This window comes from Erpetoichthys calabaricus, chromosome 10 (assembly GCF_900747795.2).
Source record: "Erpetoichthys calabaricus chromosome 10, fErpCal1.3, whole genome shotgun sequence".
Lineage (NCBI taxonomy): Eukaryota > Metazoa > Chordata > Cladistia > Polypteriformes > Polypteridae > Erpetoichthys > Erpetoichthys calabaricus.
The window spans coordinates 151,629,474-151,648,722 of NC_041403.2; the positions used below are offsets into that span (position 1 = coordinate 151,629,474).

The window sequence follows — 19,249 nt, forward strand, 5'->3', positions numbered from 1 at the left end:
CTGAAATGTAGCTACAAAAAAGCAAAATTAAAATAATGTGTTTTTAGTATTTTTTTTAATGTTCCACAGTGTTAGCCTGATGAATTTCTGAATTTCCACCTCACCACCTCTTTTAATCCTGCCTCTTGGAATTATAAGCAGACCACCATTTGAAGATCTAAAGTTACAACTTGGGGTTTAGGGGGGTAAGCATTCCAAAATGTCTGATGGAGCAGGATTATTTAAAGCTTTATAAACCATTAGTAGTATCCATCCATCCATTTTCCAACCCGCTGAATCCGAACACAGGGTCACGGGGGTCTGCTGGAGCCAATCCCAGCCAACACAGGGCACAAGGCAGGAACCAATCCTGGGCAGGGTGCCAACCCACCGCAGCATTAGTAGTATTTTAAAATCAATTCTAAATTACACAGGTAGCCAGTGTAATGACGCTAAAACTGGTGTGATGTGCTCAGATTTTCTTTTTCTAGTTAGATTGTGGCTTCTGCATTCTGCACTAACTTTAACCGATTGATATCTTTCTTAGGTAGCCCTGTTAGGAGTGCATTACAGTAACCTAGTCGACTAAAAACAAAAGTATGAATTAATTTTTCAGCGTCTGATAAAGTTTTAGGTGATCTATCTTTTGCTATATTCCATGGAAAAATCCAATCCTGGTAATCGTGTGATTAAAAGTTTAGGTCCAAGTCGATGATTACCCCTAAAATTCTTTACCTCTGCCTTAATTTTTAAACTTAAGAGATCAAGTTTATTTACGTAAATACCTTTGATATTTCCATGTTTGCCAATCACTAAGATTTCTGTTTTCTCCTTATTTAGTTTGAGAAGCTACTACTCATCCATTCAGAACTACTGCTAAGACACTGGATCAGAGAGCCAAGAACGTCATGGTCATCAGGCGCTAGCAATAAATAAAGCTGTGTGTCATCTGCATAGCTGTGGTAGCTCACCTTGCGCTTTGAGATAACTCTAATTATATAGAATTCCAAGCCTGAGTGTCACTTGGGGTTAACATCAAGGAAGTGAAGATAGCACTGTTTGAGGGATTGGATATCATTGACATTCATAAGTGGTTTTTGGCCTTGTCCTTTGACAAGATTCCTTGAAACTTTTAACTATATTGTGTACTGAAAAAGGTGAAACACCCAAAATCCTATCGATTTGTCTTTGGCGGGTGTTGTTCTTGAAGTGCCGGATTATTCACTGATGCATCTGTTGGCAAATTGGCAAGACTCAACCCATCCTTGCTCTTTAAGGACTAGACCTGTTTTTGGAGGCCCCTTCTATACTACAACAGCTGTTTCACATCACTTTGTTATTTCTCATCATCCTAATGCTAATGCTAATTTGGCCCTCAATGTGTGCGTATTTAGCTGTGCTGGGAAGGCTCCAGGTCCAGGGATTGTTCCTGATTTGTTCTCATTGGTTCATGGGACAGAAAACAGGATGGTTAGACAATTGAATCTTAAAGATTGGTATTCTTATTTTTGCAGACTTTAATATTTTGATCAATATTGCTCTCATCATAAATTTGACAGATACACTAAGTATGAGAAGATGAAGTGTGTTTACATACATTGTCCTGATAAACGTTCATTAAACATTGTGAGGGATTGCCGGCCATATATCCCGGCCAACACCCCCAAGCCGCCAGATGGAGCCATCCCTGCAACATGGAAGGGCCCCGAATTCCAGCAGGGCATCATGGATATTGGAGTTTTCCTTCACAGCCCTGCTGGATACCTTGGGGGCCAACAGAAGACACTGCAGAGAGGCCCAGAGACTCTAACGTGCCCTATAACTCGGAAGTACATCTTAGTCACAACGACAGGAGGAATGACGTGCTTCCAGGATGAAGAAAAGGACTTTTTATCTGACCTGGAAGTGATACGAGGTCACATGGACTGAAGGATTGAGAACACTTCCGGGTCAGGGATTATAAAAGGACGATGGGAGATGCCAGATGTCGAGCTGAGTTGGGAGGCAGGGTGGCTAAGCGTCTGGGAGTGGAGGATTGAGTATTGTTTATTGATTAGTGTTATTGTGGATTTATTGAGTATTGTGGAGAGGAGTACGCTTTGTGCACTTATTTATAATAATAAATATTATTATTGGACTTTTATCTGGTGTCTGGCGTATTGTCCGTGGGTTCAAGGGAGCGAGAGTGTCCTAATCTGTCACAACATAAACGTGGAGATGAATGTCCAATGTAAATGATCTGTATATGCACATCAGTAATATGTGTGGCTGAGGGGGGCTGCAGATTGAGAACCCTGGAGCTGACCTGATGTTTGACGATTTCATTTTCTTAACTGGCACCACCACAGATTGTACAGAAAGCAGGTGCCTTTTAAACAAGCCCCCACTTCCGGACTTAAGACTTATTTTATTTATTTATTTTTTGTGAGTGCTTTTGTTTGTTTTTAATTGTTTCTTTGTGATCCCACCCACAAATGCAGATAAGCTTGTCGATCCATCAGGATGTTTGTAAAGTGTGAGTCCGTTGTTTGGGCTTTTTAATACAGTTAATCTGGCATTGCCCATGGCAACTAATGTAGGGGTTGGCCACCAGGGACAATGGATAACTTATTAGAGGTCAACAAGCGGGTGCTTCTGTGTTATAAGTGGGCAGACTCCAGCTCCTTACTAGTGAGGGTCCTCACTAGGTGGGGTTGCATTTCTGAGTGTTACCATTTAGTGTTCTCGGCAAGCCCTAACCTTCCCTCCTAAAGCTGCACTGACTTCATGGCACTGCGCCTCCACGGATATGATATTTCTAGAGCGGTAAGGGATGAAATTTACCCTTGAGATGAATAAATAGACAATGTCATTAAATAAATAAAGTACAGCATTGTGAACAAATTGATTAAATACAAATATATCATCATGCATTCTTTATATGCTTACCTGTATGCATTGCGCAGCCAGCGGAGGATTACTAGATAATGAGGGATGCGTCTGATATCTGACCCATCAGTCCCCGCCCCATCACATGTTCTGCAGCGAGGGGAGGAGTCTCCTTTCTGTTGTTCTTTTTGTTTTCATTAGCAATTTTAGTGAGTAAAGGTTTACTAAATACGGGAGGGGTCTCACATCTGAGTCTACCTACACAAGTCCCTACCTCATCACATGTTCTGCAGTAAGGGGAGAATTCTTCTTCTTCTTTTGCTTCTTCTTCTTTCATTTGCAGTTTAAGGGAGGAGAGGATTAATAAATACAGGTGGAGCAACTTTAGCAAAGTTCCCTGGGGAAGATCTATACCAAAGTTGTGCAATGGAGGAGCCAGCTTTTGGTCGAGCCTTGAATTTAGGAGAAACAATACGGATTTCATCCCAGTTATGGAACGCTGGAGGAGCTTTTTACCCTTAGACTCTGGAGGGTTCATGGAAGTACACCCAACCAGTCCATGTGTACTTTGTAAACATGGAAAGGAAAACGACCATGTCCCGTAGGTTGTCCTTTGGGGATGCTTTGGGAGTTTAGGTTACTATGTCTGCCATTTGGTCCCTGTACAGCTGGAGCAAGATCTTAATTTGTATTACCATCAGTAAGACAGACAAGTTCTCGAGTGGTGTGACTCTACCAGGGTTGCCATTTGTCAACAATTCTGTTCATAATTTTTATGGACAGAATTTTTAGGTACAGCCAAGGGGTGGAGGGTGTCCAGTTTAGTGACCTCGGGATCACATCTCTTTCTTTTGTGGATGATGCGGCCCTGCTGGCTTAATAGTGCTATGACCTCAGACACACACGGGTGATGATTACAAAAGAGTGTGCTACAGTCAGAATGAGGATCACCACTTCCAAATCTGAGGTCAATGTCCACAGCTTGAAAAGGGTGGAAGGGATTCTCTGGGTTGGGGATGAGGTGCTTCCTGAAGTGGAGGAGTTTAAGTATCTTGAGGTCTTGTTTATGAATGAAGGAAGGAGGGAGTAGGAGATCGAAAAGCAGATCGGAGCAAAGTCCACAGTCATGCAGACCTTGTACCGGTCAGATTGTGGTGAAGAGAGACCTGAACCAAAAGGCAAAACTCTCAATTTAACAGTCGATCAATCAATGTTCAAACCCTCACCTATTGTCATGAGTTGTGAGTAGTGACTGAAAGAACTACAGTAGATCACAGATCCCTGCAGCAGGAATGGGTTTCCTTTTCAGAGTGTATGGGCTCAGTCTTAGAGACAGTGGAGGAGCACAGACATTTGAGTAGAGCCTCTGCTTCTCTGTATCAAAAGAAGCCAGTTGAGATAATCTGATTGAGGTGCCTCCTAGACGCATCCCTGGGGAGTGTGTTGGGTATGTCCAACCAGGAGGAGACCTTATGACAAACACAAGACATGCTGGGGAGATCTCTGTTCTCCTGGGAATGCCCCAGTATATCCCCCAGGAGGAGATGGAGGGGAAAAAGGGAGGTCTGGGAATCTTCACCTAGACTGTCGCACCCACAACTTGGACCCAGATAAGCGGCAGAAAATGGATTGAGGGGTAGACGGTTATATATAGTGTAAGCTGGTTTACTCAGATGCTATATTTTTTAATCAATAAATTAATAATATTAGAAATAATATAGTATATCTCCCCAATACTGAACCTCTTAAACCCCGATACTCCATTTTAAACAAATTTAATTCTTTCACCAGGATAGATTGACCTGATTTATATAAAATAATTTTTCAACTGAGACCCTCCATCTGCGTCCTTGACCCAGTACCAACAAGTTTTTTCAAAGAAGTATCGGGCGTGCTAATTGATAGTATTCTTGACATAGTAAACTCGTCATTAGATACGGGGGTCTTCCCAGACTGTCTTAAGACTGCTGTACTTAAACCAATGCTCAAGAAAAATAATCTCGACTCCTCTGCTATTGAAAATTTTAGACCTATTTCTAACCTGCCTTTCTTAAGTAAAATTCTAGAGAAGGCAGTCATTATGCAGCTTAATGATCACCTAAATAAACATGCCATTCTTGATAAGTTTTAGTCAGATTTCAGAACAAATTACCACACTTACTGCACTCGTTAAAGTAGTAAATGACTTGCGTGTTAATGCAGACAGAGGCCGTTTATCTGTTCTCATCCTCCTAGATCTGAGTCCTGCATTTGATACTATTGATCACAATATTCTTAGAAATCACATTAGTCAATGGGTGGGCCTCTCTGGCAGTGTCTTAAATTGGTTTGAGTCTCACTTAACAGGTAGAAAATTCTTTGTTAGTTGTGGTAATTATACTACAAAGATACATGATATTCTATATGGTGTTCCACAAGGCTCTATCCTGGGTCTGCTGCTCTTTTCGATTTACATGCTTCTGTTAGGTCAGACTATCTTGGGGCATACGTGAGCTACCACAGCTATGCTGATGACACAAAACTGTATTTATCAATAGCGCCTGATGACCCCGACTCTCTTGATTCACTGACACAATGTCTCACTTGTGTTTCTGAATGGATGAGTAGTAATTTTCGCAAACTAAATAAAGAGAAAACAGAAATTTTAGTGATTGGCAATGATGGATATAATGAGGTTATTAGAAATAAACTTGATGCATTAGGATTAAACGTCAAGACAGAGGTAAAGAACTATTGACTCTGACCTGAATTTTAAATCACATATTAATCAGATTACTAGGACAGCATTTTTTCACTTAAGAAATATAGCAAAAGTTAGACCTCTTATAACATTGCAAGATGCTGAGAAATTAGTTCACGCTTTGTTTTCAGTCAGCTAGATTACTGTAACACCACCCAAAAAAGTCATCAATCGATTGCAACAAGTGCAGAATGCAGCTGCTAGAATCTTAACTCGGAAACGAAAATCTGAGCACATCACCCCAGTTTTGATGTCACTACACTGGTTACCTGTGTCATTTAGAATTTTTAAAATACTGCTTATGGTTTACAAAGCCATATCTCGCTCCATCTTATATTTCGGAATGTCTTACACCTTACACTCCAAATCGTAACCTTAGATCTTCAAATGAGTGTCTGCTTAGAATTCCAAGAGCTAAACTTAAAAGAAGTGGTGAGACGGCCTTCTGCTGTTATGAACCTAAAATCTGGAATAGCTTGCCAATAGAAATTTTCCAGGCTAATACAGTGGATCACTTTAAAACACTGCTGAAAACACATTATTTAATTTAACATGGCTTTCTCATAGCTTCATCTTAGTTTAATCCTGATTCTATTTATGGTGGCTCCAAAATCCATACTTTCTCTTCTGTTCTTTTTCTGGTTTTCTGTGGTGGCAATCTGCGCCACCTCCACCTGATCAAAGCAGCATGATGTCCCTACATTGATGGATTAAAGGCCAGAAGTCCACATGACCGTCATCATCAAGTTCTTCCATGTGAACCCTGAATACCATGAGGACTGATTGTGAGGTCATTTATGTTAGGTAGAATGCCTAGAGGGGGCTGGGTGGTCTCGTTGCCTGGAACCCCTGCAGATTTTATTTTTTTCTGTTTTTTCTGTCCTCCCTGGCCATCTGACCTTACTTTTATTCTATGCTAATTAGTATTCCCTAATTTTAATTCTTATTTATTTTGTCCTTTTTCTTTTTCTTCATCGTGTAAAGCACTTTGTACATTCATACATTCATTCATTTGTACATTGTTTGTATGAAAATGTGCTATAGAAAAAAATGTTGTTGTTGTTGTTGTAGTAGGATGTCCATAAACGCTTGTGGAGTGCACATCCGACTCTAGTGTGGAGTGTGAAGCCATCTCTAATTAATGGAGCTAATTGAGCTTTGGCCTCAACTGGCAGGAGGTGAAAGGGCCAGAGCAGAAGAAGGGAAGAAGGGGCTTGGTGGTGACCCATGGAGTCAAGCTTCATAGTTTTCATTTTCCTTGTCTTCATTGTTGTACATTGAGTTCCTCCTATTGTTCATCTCCATCCATTGTCTTCATTTTTAAGACAGGTGCCTTTTTGTGTTAGAAATTTGGGCTCCTCAACGGCTCGGGAGCACCTCCAATTGATCACACATACCAAGTGCTTATTGAGTTGAGTCCTAAAGCTTGCAGAAGACCAGTTGAATAAGTGAACAGATGGATGGAGGAATGGAAGGCAAGAATGGCATTTGAGGGTGGCAAGTGGGGCGACTGGCCCAGGCCCCACACCTAAGGGGGCCCTGCTTTTGATGTCCCATTTAAGTGGATTTGTCAAGTTATATTCTCCAGTATACAGTATATATATTTGAGATGCTTCTAAGAGGAACCCTTTGAAAATCCCTCTTCAAGGTTAAATTCCGTACATATACGTCTTTGAAAACATTCCATAGTCCACTTTCATCGCCCAAAAAGGGTTGCCAGTATAATCCCTTCCTAAAATAGGTATAACCCATTAGTCGCTGGGTTGGCTTCTTCTATCTATAGAAAAAGACATTGCGTCCAGATTAGACTACGAAGATGTCATCAACGACTTTTCCAATCGGAAGGCCTGAAAAGTGGATTTTCGTCTCTGAACCTGGAAACCGGTAAGAGATTTCATGATGATACCTCTAAGTTAATTTCACACTTCCTGATGAAACACTGAAACTCACATTAACATAAACATGTCCGAATATTAATGCACAAAAAACGTGTATCGTTAGTGATAACCGGCAGACATGACATCAACGTCAGTTGTGACTACGACATCCTGTGTTTCGAGACTCAGAGTATACTTTGCAATTTGGGGACTTTTCTAGAAGAGGCCCAGCTAATTTCCGCATTACACCACATCACATTTCGCACTGTCGTGGTATTATCATGAATTATTAATTGCACTTTTTAAATAGATTATATTGTTATATTTTGATAAAGTCTGCATGTTATCTTGCTGAATTTATCTTGCTGAATTCTGTGATGAGAAAATCTGGTGTATGTTAACATTATTTTTATTAAATTCACGTGAAAGTTTATACAGTCCACACATACTGGTAACAGCGTTTGATGTTACTGGCCCTGCGTGGGGTTAATCAGCCCAAGACCCCACACACCTCGAAGGCCGCCACTGATGGAAGGATACAGTAAATGGATGGATGCCTAATTCTTGAACTTCTTTGAAAGCAAAATGAGTTGGTCCTGAGTGCAACTCAGTGGTAGCCGGGATTAAAACAGTTGTCTCAGTTGGGACCACCCACATTTTTTAGCTATTTCAGATACACTTTATATTTACAGTGCTGTTCTCTTAAGGCATGGCTGTCAAGCTGAAAAGCAGAAAGCTCCAACGTTCTTCACAATCCTGGGCTGCCCGCGGAGGTCACATACCATGTGCCTCTTAGGGGTGTGTAGTAGCAAATGCTGTAATTATTCTCTTTTGAAAAAGCCATGCTGTCCTTTTAAAGACACATCAGTCCCATCGCGGAGAGCAAAGAAGGCGCTGTGAATGCCAGGCACTTAAGCTCTCATTATAAATCTGGTTTCACAACATACTGTAACAGTGGGCCAACTATGCTGTGGCGTCTAATGGTATTTGGATTGAAGCGTTAGTGACCCACCCAAAAAAATACATAAAATAAATAGTGTAGCAGACACAACTGTTGACTGGTTATAGTGGATGTGGATTAAAAAATTGGGATGGGAAGATGTTCACGAAGCTGGGATCTTTTTAGAGGGATGATGCCACATTTTACAAATCACAATGAACGTGTTGCATCCAGAGGTCTAGAAATGAAGTGCAACGTAACACCCCTAGGGTCCTTCGTCGTCAACAGAATATTATCTTAAAAGTTTCACAGACATGGGACTTGTTCTTGTGCAAACATATAAAGGCAACGTTTATAAAATTACTCAGTAATAACAAGAAGAAGAAATGAAATTACCCTGAGAACTGACGGGGTGTGTTTTGTATCGAACACACATTCCTCAGGTTCTGTTGGCAAACACTGACCTTCAGGTCCTCCGCAGGCGTGTTTACATACAAAGCCCATTTCAGGTGATCCAGCTGAGGATTTCCACTGTGTTGATGGAGGAAACATAAAACATGTGACATCTGCTAACATTATTATGTTGCGTTTCTTAACCCTTGGGAAATATTTTGCCTGTAAGCGCTGACAAGTTGAGTCTTGTGGCCAAGATAATTGAAGAGCACCCACCTGATTAATGATCTGATTTAATTTCACCTTTAGGGCGCTTTCTGACTCTGATGAGAAAAACACACTTAGAGCTACCGTGTGGGTGAACTTGGTGGAGTGACCATGAAAGTGAAGGAGTTGGGGTCTTGCCGGGCTCCTGATTGCCTCATCGGGACTTCACAAGTGCAATGAGCACCAGTCGATATAAAAAGAAATGGGGGGTTAAAAGTTAAAAGGAGAAACATACAGAGATACTTATTAGGAGTAATAGGCCTGGGATATGGGCTACAGTCCTCAGCATTCCAGCTCAACATGGCATTATGGGGCAGTCAATGGGGTACAGTTAAGTGGGAGCTACAGCATGTGGGGGACTGGCAGCCCCTGCCAGTCTTTTTAAAATCTGATTAAAGGTCTCAGGTACAGTATGTGCCACGGTGATATCGTTGATATATAGTGCTTTTCACATCTATCTATCTATCTATCTATCTATCTATCTATCTATCTATCTATCTATCTATCTATCTATCTATCTATCTATCTATCTATCTATCTATCTATCTATCATATCTGCCTGTTATATAGTGCCTTTTCATGCCTATGTGTACCTTTTGTGGCTATCTATCTTTCCATTGTATAGCAGTCTCCATATTTATCTTTTTATAGTGCCTTTTGGGCCTATCCATCATTAACACATTACCTTTCCTATCTATCTATCTATCTATCTATCTATCTATCTATCTATCTATCTATCTATCTATCTATCTATCTATCTATCTATCTATCTATCTATCTATCTATCTATCTATCTATCTATCTCATAATGTGCCATTCATATCAATCAATTTAACTATCAATTATATAGCGTCTTTTGTGTCTATTGTATTGAATATATTCTATCTATCTATCTATCTATCTATCTATCTATCTATCTATCTATCTATCTATCTATCTATCTATCTATTATAAAAGTTTAGTCAAATATTTTTAATTAATACATGATAATGGTTACAATTTAATAAAAGTATATACTTAGATTAAGTTGTAGCAATGGATTTTTAAAAACCATGGGAAATAACTAAAGATAACTAAAGGGTTAACTAAAGGCTGTTGTAAGCCGAGTCACGTGTGGCTTTTGCCTTATTTAGAGGGGCCACCAATGTAATTACTAAGGTGAAAATGAAGTAAATGAGTAATAAACACCCCCTTAAAAAGGTGAGGACAAACTAGTGGGAAAGTCTAAACACCCCCTATTATGAGGTGGTGATAAGATCAATGGGAACACCCGTAGGACACCCCTACTAACGAAGCGATGTTTAGAATAATGGAAGAATCGCTATGTACGCAAAGTTACTGGTGGCTGTAGTTGATTGGCTAAGATGAAAGAATTCTGCATATTTAGATAAGGTAATTGTAATAGAAAAATATAAAAGAAAATTACTTGTATTATTGATTTCTCACTTCATGGACTGTGACATTTGTGAATATCTTCGTGCAAATTAATCATTGTTCCGCATTTCCATCTTGTCTCCGAGAATAACTTCTTTGAAACTAGAGGAAAGTTTTTTCCACAACACTATCTATCTATCTATCTATCTATCTATCTATCTATCTATCTATCTATCTATCTATCTATCTATCTATCTATCTATCTATCTATCTATCTATCTATCTATCTATCTATCTATCTATCTATCTATCTATCTATCGCAGCTTTCACTTTCTTCTTATTTGCTGTCCCATACAAGATGCCACCTGTTTAGTTTTGGTCGCAGGTGTCATTGTGGGGAACATGGTCATCAGACACAGTCAACATCCTGCTTATCTCTCACAGCCTTTGCATGTGTGGGGGCTACTCAGATAAGAGGGATCTCGGCACTGAGCAAATCTGCATTATGCATGATACAGTCATATGAAAAAGTTTGGGAACCCCTCTTAATTCTTTGGATTTTTGCTTCTCATTGTCTGAGCTTTCAAAGTAGCAACTTCCTTTTAATATATGACATGCCTTATGGTAACAGTAGTATTTCAGCAGTGACATTAACTTTATTGGATTAACAGAAAATATGCAATATGCATCATAACAAAATTAGACAGGTGCATAAATTTGGGCACCCCAATGGAGATATTACATCAATACTTAGTTGAGCCTCCTTTTGCAAATATAACAGCCTCTAGACGCCTCTTATAACCTTTGATGAGTGTCTGGATTCTGGATGGAGGTATTTCTGTCCATTCTTCCATACAAAATCTCTCCAGTTCAGTTAAATTTGATGGCTGCTGAGCATGGACAGCCTGCTTCAAATCATCCCATAGATTTACGATGATGTTCAAGTCAGGTGACTGTGACGGCCATTCCAGAACATTGTACTTCTCCCTCTGCATGAATGTCTTTGTAGATTTTGAACTGTGTTTTGGGTCAATGTCTTGTTGGAATATCCAACCCCTGTGTAACTTCAACTTTGTGACTGATGCTTGAATATTATCCTGAAGAATTTGTTGATATTGGGTTGAATTCATCCGACCCTCGACTTTAACAAGGGCCCCAGTCCCTGAACTAGCCACACAGCCCCACAGCATGATGGAACCTCCACCAAATTTGACAGTAGGTAGCAGGTGTTTTTCTTGGAATGCAGTGTTGTTCTTCCACCATGCAAAGCGCTTTTTGTTATGACCAAATAACTCAATTTGTGTCTCATCAGTCCAAAGCACTTTGTTCCAAAATGAATCTGGCTTGTCTGAATGAGCATTTACATACAACAAGCGACTCTGTTTGTGGCGTGAGTGCAGAAAGGGCTTCTTTCTCATCACCCTGCCATACAGATGTTCTTTGTGCAAATTGCGGAATTGTAGAACGATGTACAGATACACCATCTGCAGCAAAATGTTCTTGCAGGTCTTTGGAGGTGATCTGTGGGTTGTCTGTAACCATTCTCACAATCCTGCTCATATGCCGCTCCTGGATTTTTCTTGGCCTGCCAGACCTGCTGGGTTTAACAGCAACTGTGCCTGTGGCCTTCCATTTCCTGATTCCATTCCTTACAGTTGAAACTGACAGTTTAAACCTCTGAGATAGCTTTTTGTAGCCTTCCCCTAAACCAGGGGTGGGCAAATTCAGTCCTGGAGGGCCGCAGTGGTTGCAGGTTTTTGTTCCAACCCAGTTGCTTAATTAAAAACCAATCCTTGTCAATTATTTAATTGCATGGCTTGCTAGTGCTTTAACTCTGCCATGTCAGGTCATTCTCATATCCTAGATTTATTTTCCTTTCTAAGGATATCATCCAAATGATTTGAAGTCTAAAACAGATGAGTAATTCTCAGTGCTTCACTTTTTTCTCTTCACTTTCCTTCCAAGTATTTAATTAAACCAAATAGTGCGTGATAAATACACACAGGTGTAAATGGTAACAAGCTAAATGGAGAAATGCTGGTCTCTTTTGTCATTTGCTTGTTATTGCTAATTAGGAACAATTAAAAACCAAGAATACAGCTGTTTAAGACTAAAATAAGCAATAAGGGTTCAAAATCTTAACGAGCGAGACAACTAAAGTGAAGCTGAAGTGTTACTTGAGCAATAAGGTTTCTTATTAAGCAATTGGGTTGAAGCAAAAACCTGCAGCCACTGTGGCCCTCCAGGACTGAATTTGCCCACCCCTGCCCTAAACCATCGTTTCTCAACCTTTAAGTATTTGCGACCCGAGTTTTCATAACAGTTTTAATTGTTCCCCGCCTAACGTGTTTTTGAGAGGAGCCCAATAATACCTATTTGTTCTTTTTTAATTAATGATATATCATAGATGCATATTTTATTATACCTACTTAACTTTTATCTACATTTATCTAACTCTATATTTATTTTTCTAGTATCAGAATGTAGTTTAAGTTAATTTGTTTTGGTTTCAATAGATGTACTTTTCATATTTTTGATTCTTGTTTTCTTTTTTTCACATCTTCACGCCTCACGTTTTGTTACTTCACACCCGGGGCCCGCCCCAGAGATTGAGAACCACTGCCCTAAACCATGAGACTGAACGATCTTTTGAGAGTTGCTTTGAGGATCCCATGCTGTCACCTTTTAGAGGAGAGTCAAAGGGAAGCACAACTTGCAGTTGATCACCTTAAATACCTTTATAACTCCTGATTGGACACACCTGTCTATGAAGTTCAAGGTTTAACCAGCTAATCCAACCAATTTGGTGTTGCAGGTAATTAGCATTGAGCAATTGCATGCATTCAAATCAGCAAAATTACAAGGGGACCCAAATTTATGCACAGACAGTTTTCACATTTGATTTAATTTCATACAACTAAATACTGCTTCACTAAAAATCTTTGTTCCTAAAACACCCCAGTAGTCAGATGTACCTAGGAAATGAAAGACATACCACTGTTATCTTTTTTATTGAAAGGAGAGTCAATTATTATGTAGATTGAGAGGGGTTCCCAAACTTTTTCATATGACTATATATATATATATATATATATATATATATATATATATATATATATATATATGACAGAGAGAGAGGATATGTAGGCCCAGTCGTTGCTAAGACTAAGTGGCCAGAGTGCACGAGCACGGTTGTGTCCCGGAACCCTCCAGGGTGTCTTGCTTTTCCAAGGGCAGATGTCCGATATTCGCTCCCGCTTGTGAATACAACAATCCAGCGCTTGCAACGATCGGCTGTCCGTTGTGTATGCACTGGATGTGTGGGGATGTCCGGTATGGTCGGTGATATCTTCGGAGGCGTGCAGATTTGCAGTGTGTTTATGGAAGTCCGTAACGCGTGGCCCCGCATTCACCGGCTGCAAGTCTGGTCCCGTGTGCTGCACTGCGCTGTCACAAGTACTCGCACTGTTTGAATGCGCCCTCGCAGTGACGCTCCAGTGTCGGTGATTCCACATCCCTCCCTCCCTCCTTTCGCTCGCTCGCTCGCTTGCTTGCCCCCTCCCTCTCTCTCTCTCCCTCCCTCTCCCTCTCTCTCTGTTTCACTCTCACACTCTTCCACGGCGCGTCTCCCAGCTCTTCCTTTCTCCGTCTTCGGTCGGATCTCTCGGTGTGCAGGAAGGAGCGCAGCAGTAGCAGCAGCACCAGCTGGGCGGTGGCGATCTGGATTGCAGGAGCCCGGCCAGGCAGCGCGGACCGCTCGCTCGATGAGCCACATCTGGAGAGCCTGACAGTCCGATCCGTCACCGAGGTAAGAGTTCGCAGCCTTCCGGGAGTTGACTCGCTGCCTTTGGCAGGGACGTGAAAGCAGCACCGAGTACAAGAAGTTAAAAGGTGGATCAGCAACAGCGTCGGCCTCCTCGTCCTTATTGCACCTTACCTGCGCCACCTCCTCACGGAGCCCCCCGCGGTGCGGGCAGGCAGGTGCAGGCTGAAGGGGGGTAGGGGGGTGGTGGTGACGCAGGAGCAGTTTTGGATCTGGCTAGCTGTCAAAGACGTTCAGCCAAGATTGGGCAAGGTGACTGGTGCTGTGCTGAAGCAGAATGGAGGGCATGGGTGTGGGCGCGGGCGCCGGAGTGCCTTTCGCCGTAATCCCGCTGTGTTGACTGAATTTGGTCGCACCTCATTTTTCTTCTTCTGCCTGGCTGTGTGCGAGTGCTGAGGCCTGCCATGCCGAGTGGGGCACTTTGTCAAAGACAACAGAGCTGGCGTGTTGTCTTCGTGTTGAAAATGAATTAAAAGTGAACATCAATTATGAGCAGCAGATGTGGTTCATCATGGAATGGGCACCTGGCTTTGAGGTGTGGGGGGTCCTGATTGACATAATCAAGTAAGCCATTAGAAGATTGTAATGAAGTGGAAGGACAGGGCAAAAAATAAAAATCCCCACCTATCTAATTTAACACCTTCTCCAAAAGCTTTTTTTTTTTAATTCATTTTACGACTTGTGCAGGGCGGGGGTCTCGAATGTGCTTTCAAAACTGTGAAGGAGGTGGGTGCATATCTGAAGGCCTCCGAAATGTTGAATGCCAGGCTCAGGGAGACCCACATTGATCATCTTTGAAAAGGCAGATGGAAGGTTTGTTCTTTTTGCAGAATTGGTTAAAGGGTCTATCGAGCAGACTCCCGTCGCCGTCTTCTTCCTCCTCCTCCTCCTCTTCTCTTGTGTATTCTTCATCATCTGCTCTGCCTGCCAGCCCCCTGTGATTTATAGACGCCCTGCCCGTTCGCCTTTCTGATGAGACAGAGCTGCAGCACCCCGGGAATGAGAGTCGGTGGGCGACAGAGAGGCACCGCCGCCGACTCTTTAACCCTTTCCCTGTCCTGAAAGCTCATTCCGGAGCTTAGGAGCAGATTGATCATCTTGACGTTAGCTCTGGGAATTGCAGCTCGGGGTTCTCTTTGAATTAAAAACAAATAAATAAATGCATCCATTTAGAGCGATGCCCACTTTGCACCCACCTTTAGCTATCGTAGAGCACTGGCATGTCATGCTGCCCTCCTATGTTGCTCCTCTGAAATCAAAGCTCAGTTTGATAACACCGTCAGAGGTCTGACCAACCCCCAAGAGGAAGACCCAACCTTCCCTCCAAACACACACTTCCCCGGTCCAGCAGGAGCCGCGTGCTTCCAGTCCTCCGTGAAAGGTCCGCTGATCACAGGCTCCGCAGGCCCGGTGTGTCAAACCGCGCGGTGTCACAGCACGCCTCCCTAGCCTGCCAGCCAGTCTGACAAGAAGGTGACAGGCAAATCCGGGGCTTGGCAAGGAACGACGAGGCACAGATCTCTGTGTGTGTGTCGGCGCCTAGGTGTGCGGACACATCGAGCGAGCGCTGCTGGCCACAGGTCTCGTCACCAGGGTGCTGAATGCCTCACACCTCGGACTGGCCAGTCGGAGCCGCAGTCCGCCACCCCCCACCCCCCCTTAGTAAAGAAACAAAGCAGCAGTGAAGGCAGGCGCCGTGCCCGCGGTCAGCCCCCCTGCACTCCGCCTTTTTGTGTGTCGAAGGTTGGAGTCAGCAGTGCGGACGAGACATCGAATAAAAGTTGGCGGAGAAAGAGGCGAGCGCGTGCTGGCTAAGCGCTGAGTGGGCACGGCGGCGTAGCGCGTGTGCGGCTCTTTAGGGTTGTGGGTGCTTCTCGTGTCTTGTTTGTATGGGGGGCTGGGGACTGAGGGACCCCAAAGGGCCTGAATCTGTGCTATTTGTATCCACTTGACGTCTTGCATTTGCACTGATGATGTTGTCGGTTGTTGTTCTTTGTGTCATTGTGTTCCTGTCCTGCATCTGTGCTGCGTCGTTGTGTATGTCGCCGTGTCATTGTGTGTCTCTGTTGTGACTGCTTCTGTTCTGAGTGCTTGTGCATCGTGCGGAGCTGTACGTTTTGTTACGTGTGTGCGCGCCTGAGTCTTGTTGGTGTGCCAGCTGACGTTTGTGTGAATCCCACGTCCTGACTGTGCTGCCTGCTCTCTTTGTGTAACGATCTGAGTTTTTTTAGAGCGCAGGTACCACTGTGTGTTGTGTTTGTGTGCGTCCACCTTTCAAACTCAAGTGTTGTGTGTGTCTGTTGTGTTTGTTTGTGTGACGTTGTGAGTTTTTGTAGAATACGTGTGCGTCATTGATGGGGTTTGTGTCCTGCATCTGTGCTGCGTCTTTGTTTGTCGGTACTCCATTGTGTGTTTCTCACTTGTGAGGGTTTCTGTGCTGGATGTATGTGCAGTGTATAGTTGTATGTTCTGTTTTGTGTGTGTGTGTGCACCTTGGTTTTCGTGGAGTCTGCTGGCTGAGTTTGTGTGTGTGCGTGCAACGTTCTGACTATGCTGTGTGCTCTGTTTGTGTAACGTTGTGAGTTTTTCCAGGTTATACGCCCGCCTGTGTTTTGCATCCAAGTTGCTGAATGTATTGTGTGTGTTGTGTCTGTTTGTTTGTGTGATGTTGTGAGTTTTTGCAGAGTATGTGTGCGTCATTACGTAATTGGGTTTCTGTCCTGCATCTGTTCTGTGTCTTTGTGTTTGTCGGTACTCCATTATGTGTTTCTCACTTGTGAGGGCTTCTGTTTTCTTGGAGTCTGCTGGCTGAGTGTTTGTGTGTGCGTGCAGCATTCAGACTATGCTGTGTGCTCAGTTTGTGTAACGTTGTGATTTTTTGCTGAGCATAGGCACACCTGTGTTTTGTGGTTGTGTGTGTCCACGTTTCTGACTGTATTATGTGTGTTTGTGTGATGCTGTGAGTTTTTGCAGAGTGTGTGTGTGTCATTGATTGGGTTTCTTGTCTTTGTGTTTGTTGGTACTCCATTGTGTGTTTCTCACTTGTGAGGGCTTCTGTGCTGAATGTTTGTGCTAGGAATGCTTGTGTGCCTGTGTTTAGTTGTACGTTTTATTTTGTGTGTGCGTGCGCCTGGGTTTTGTTGATGTCTGCCAACTGAGATTTCGTGTGAGTCCAATTTTTTGACTGTGCTGTGTGCTCTGTTTGTGTAATGTTGTGAATTATGGCAGCACACAGGCACAGCTGTGTTTTGTGTCTCTGGGCGTTCAACTTTCTGACTCTGAGATGTGTTTGCCTGTTCGTTGTGTTGTGTCTGTTCGTTTGTGTGATGTTGTGAGTTTCTGCAGAGCACGTGTGTGTCATTGAATGGCTTTCTGTCCTGACTGGGCTGTGTGCTCTGTTTGTGTAACGTTGTGAGTTTTTCCAGGTTATACGCCCGCCTGTGTTTTGCATCCAAGTTGCTGAATGTATTGTGTGTGTTGTGTCTGTTTGTTTGTGTGATGTTGTGAGTTTTTGCAGAGTATGTGTGCGTCATTATGTAATTGGGTTTCTGTCCTGCATCTGTGCTGTGTCTTTGTGTTTGTCGGTACTCCATTATGTGTTTCTCACTTGTGAGGGCTTCTGTTTTCTTGGAGTCTGCTGGCTGAGTGTTTGTGTGTGCGTGCAGCATTCAGACTATGCTGTGTGCTCAGTTTGTGTAACATTGTGATTTTTTGCTGAGCATAGGCACACCTGTGTTTTGTGGTTGTGTGTGTCCACGTTTCTGACTGTATTATGTGTGTTTGTGTGATGCTGTGAGTTTTTGCAGAGTGTGTGTGTGTCATTGATTGGGTTTCTGTCTTTGTGTTTGTCGGTACTCCATTGTGTGTTTCTCACTTGTGAGGGCTTCTGTGCTGAATGTTTGTGCTAGGAATGCTTGTGTGCCTGTGTTTAGTTGTACGTTTTATTTTGTGTGTGTGCGCCTGGGTTTTGTTGATGTCTGCCAACTGCGTTTTTGTGTGAGTCCAATTTTCTGACTGTGCTGTTTGTGTAACGTTGTGAATTTTGGCAGCACACGGGCACAGCTGTGTTTTGCGTCTCTGGGCGTTCAACTTTCTGACTCTGAGATGTGTTTGCCTGTTCGTTGTGTTGTGTCTGTTTGTTTGTGTGATGTTGTGAGTTTACGCAGAGTACGTGTGTGTCATCGATAGGGTTTCTGTCCTGACTGGGGTGTAACGCTGTGAAGTTTTTATGGACCACACGCATGCCTGTGTTTTGTGTTTGCGTGTTGTCCAAGTTTATGACTGTATTGTGTGTGTGGTGATGTGAGTTTTTGCAGAGTATGTGTGTGTCTTTGTGCTTCTGTTTTCTGGGATTGTAAGTATGGTTGTGCTTTATCTTTTGCATTATCTATTTCTGTGTCGTGAGTGCTTCTGTGCTGCTTGTATTATTTTTTTGTGTTTTTCAAAAACGCAGTTGTGTTTTATTTGTGTCTGCAGGCTTGGGGTTTGTGAGCATCTGAGTGTGTGACTCTGTTTTGTGTTTCTCTCTGTGATGCTGTGGGTTGTGGCAGGTGGCATTGTGTTTATGTCTTGTTTTTCAGCACTTGTGGTACATCTTTGTGTGCGTCAGTGCACTGCTGTGTGTTTCTCAATTGTACGTGTTGTGAGTCCCTGCGCGCTCTATTTACTTGTACGTTTTATTTTTATGGGCGCCACCATTTCAAATTGTGTCAAAAGCTTCAATGTTGATTGCACCCAGGATTCAACAGGTTGTGTGACACGTGTGACATCAACGGAGCGACAGGATGAATCCCTGTGTTAGTGTGCCTAAAAAACTTTATTTTATACTAGCTGTGTAAGCCCGTGCCGTGAAAAGCCTGGGGTCCTAGAAACTACTGAAATGAAATGTAGACATGTCAGGTAACTGAAAGGAACTACTCTGGGCATCTCTCTCCTAGGAGGTTTCATTTTGCTAACGTGCTCACATCACTTGTGTATTAGCGGCGGG

The 19,249-nt window shown here is 42.7% G+C and overlaps 1 protein-coding gene across 16 annotated transcripts in view; it reads left to right on the forward strand.

Moving 5' to 3' along the window:
* The first annotated feature begins 13,897 nt into the window (after window positions 1–13,897).
* The window catches only part of LOC114659554 (band 4.1-like protein 1), a 357,357-nt gene continuing 352,005 nt past the window's right edge, over window positions 13,898–19,249 (forward strand). For 6 of the 16 annotated variants that reach the window (XM_051932518.1, XM_028812112.2, XM_051932521.1 and 3 more), the window contains exon 1: window positions 14,051–14,247. The gene's annotated coding sequence lies outside the window, so the exon portion shown is untranslated. Of the gene's footprint in view, window positions 14,248–19,249 lie in introns of all 16 variants that reach the window. The other 10 variants (XM_051932525.1, XM_051932526.1, XM_051932527.1 and 7 more) reach the window with 5 other exon arrangements.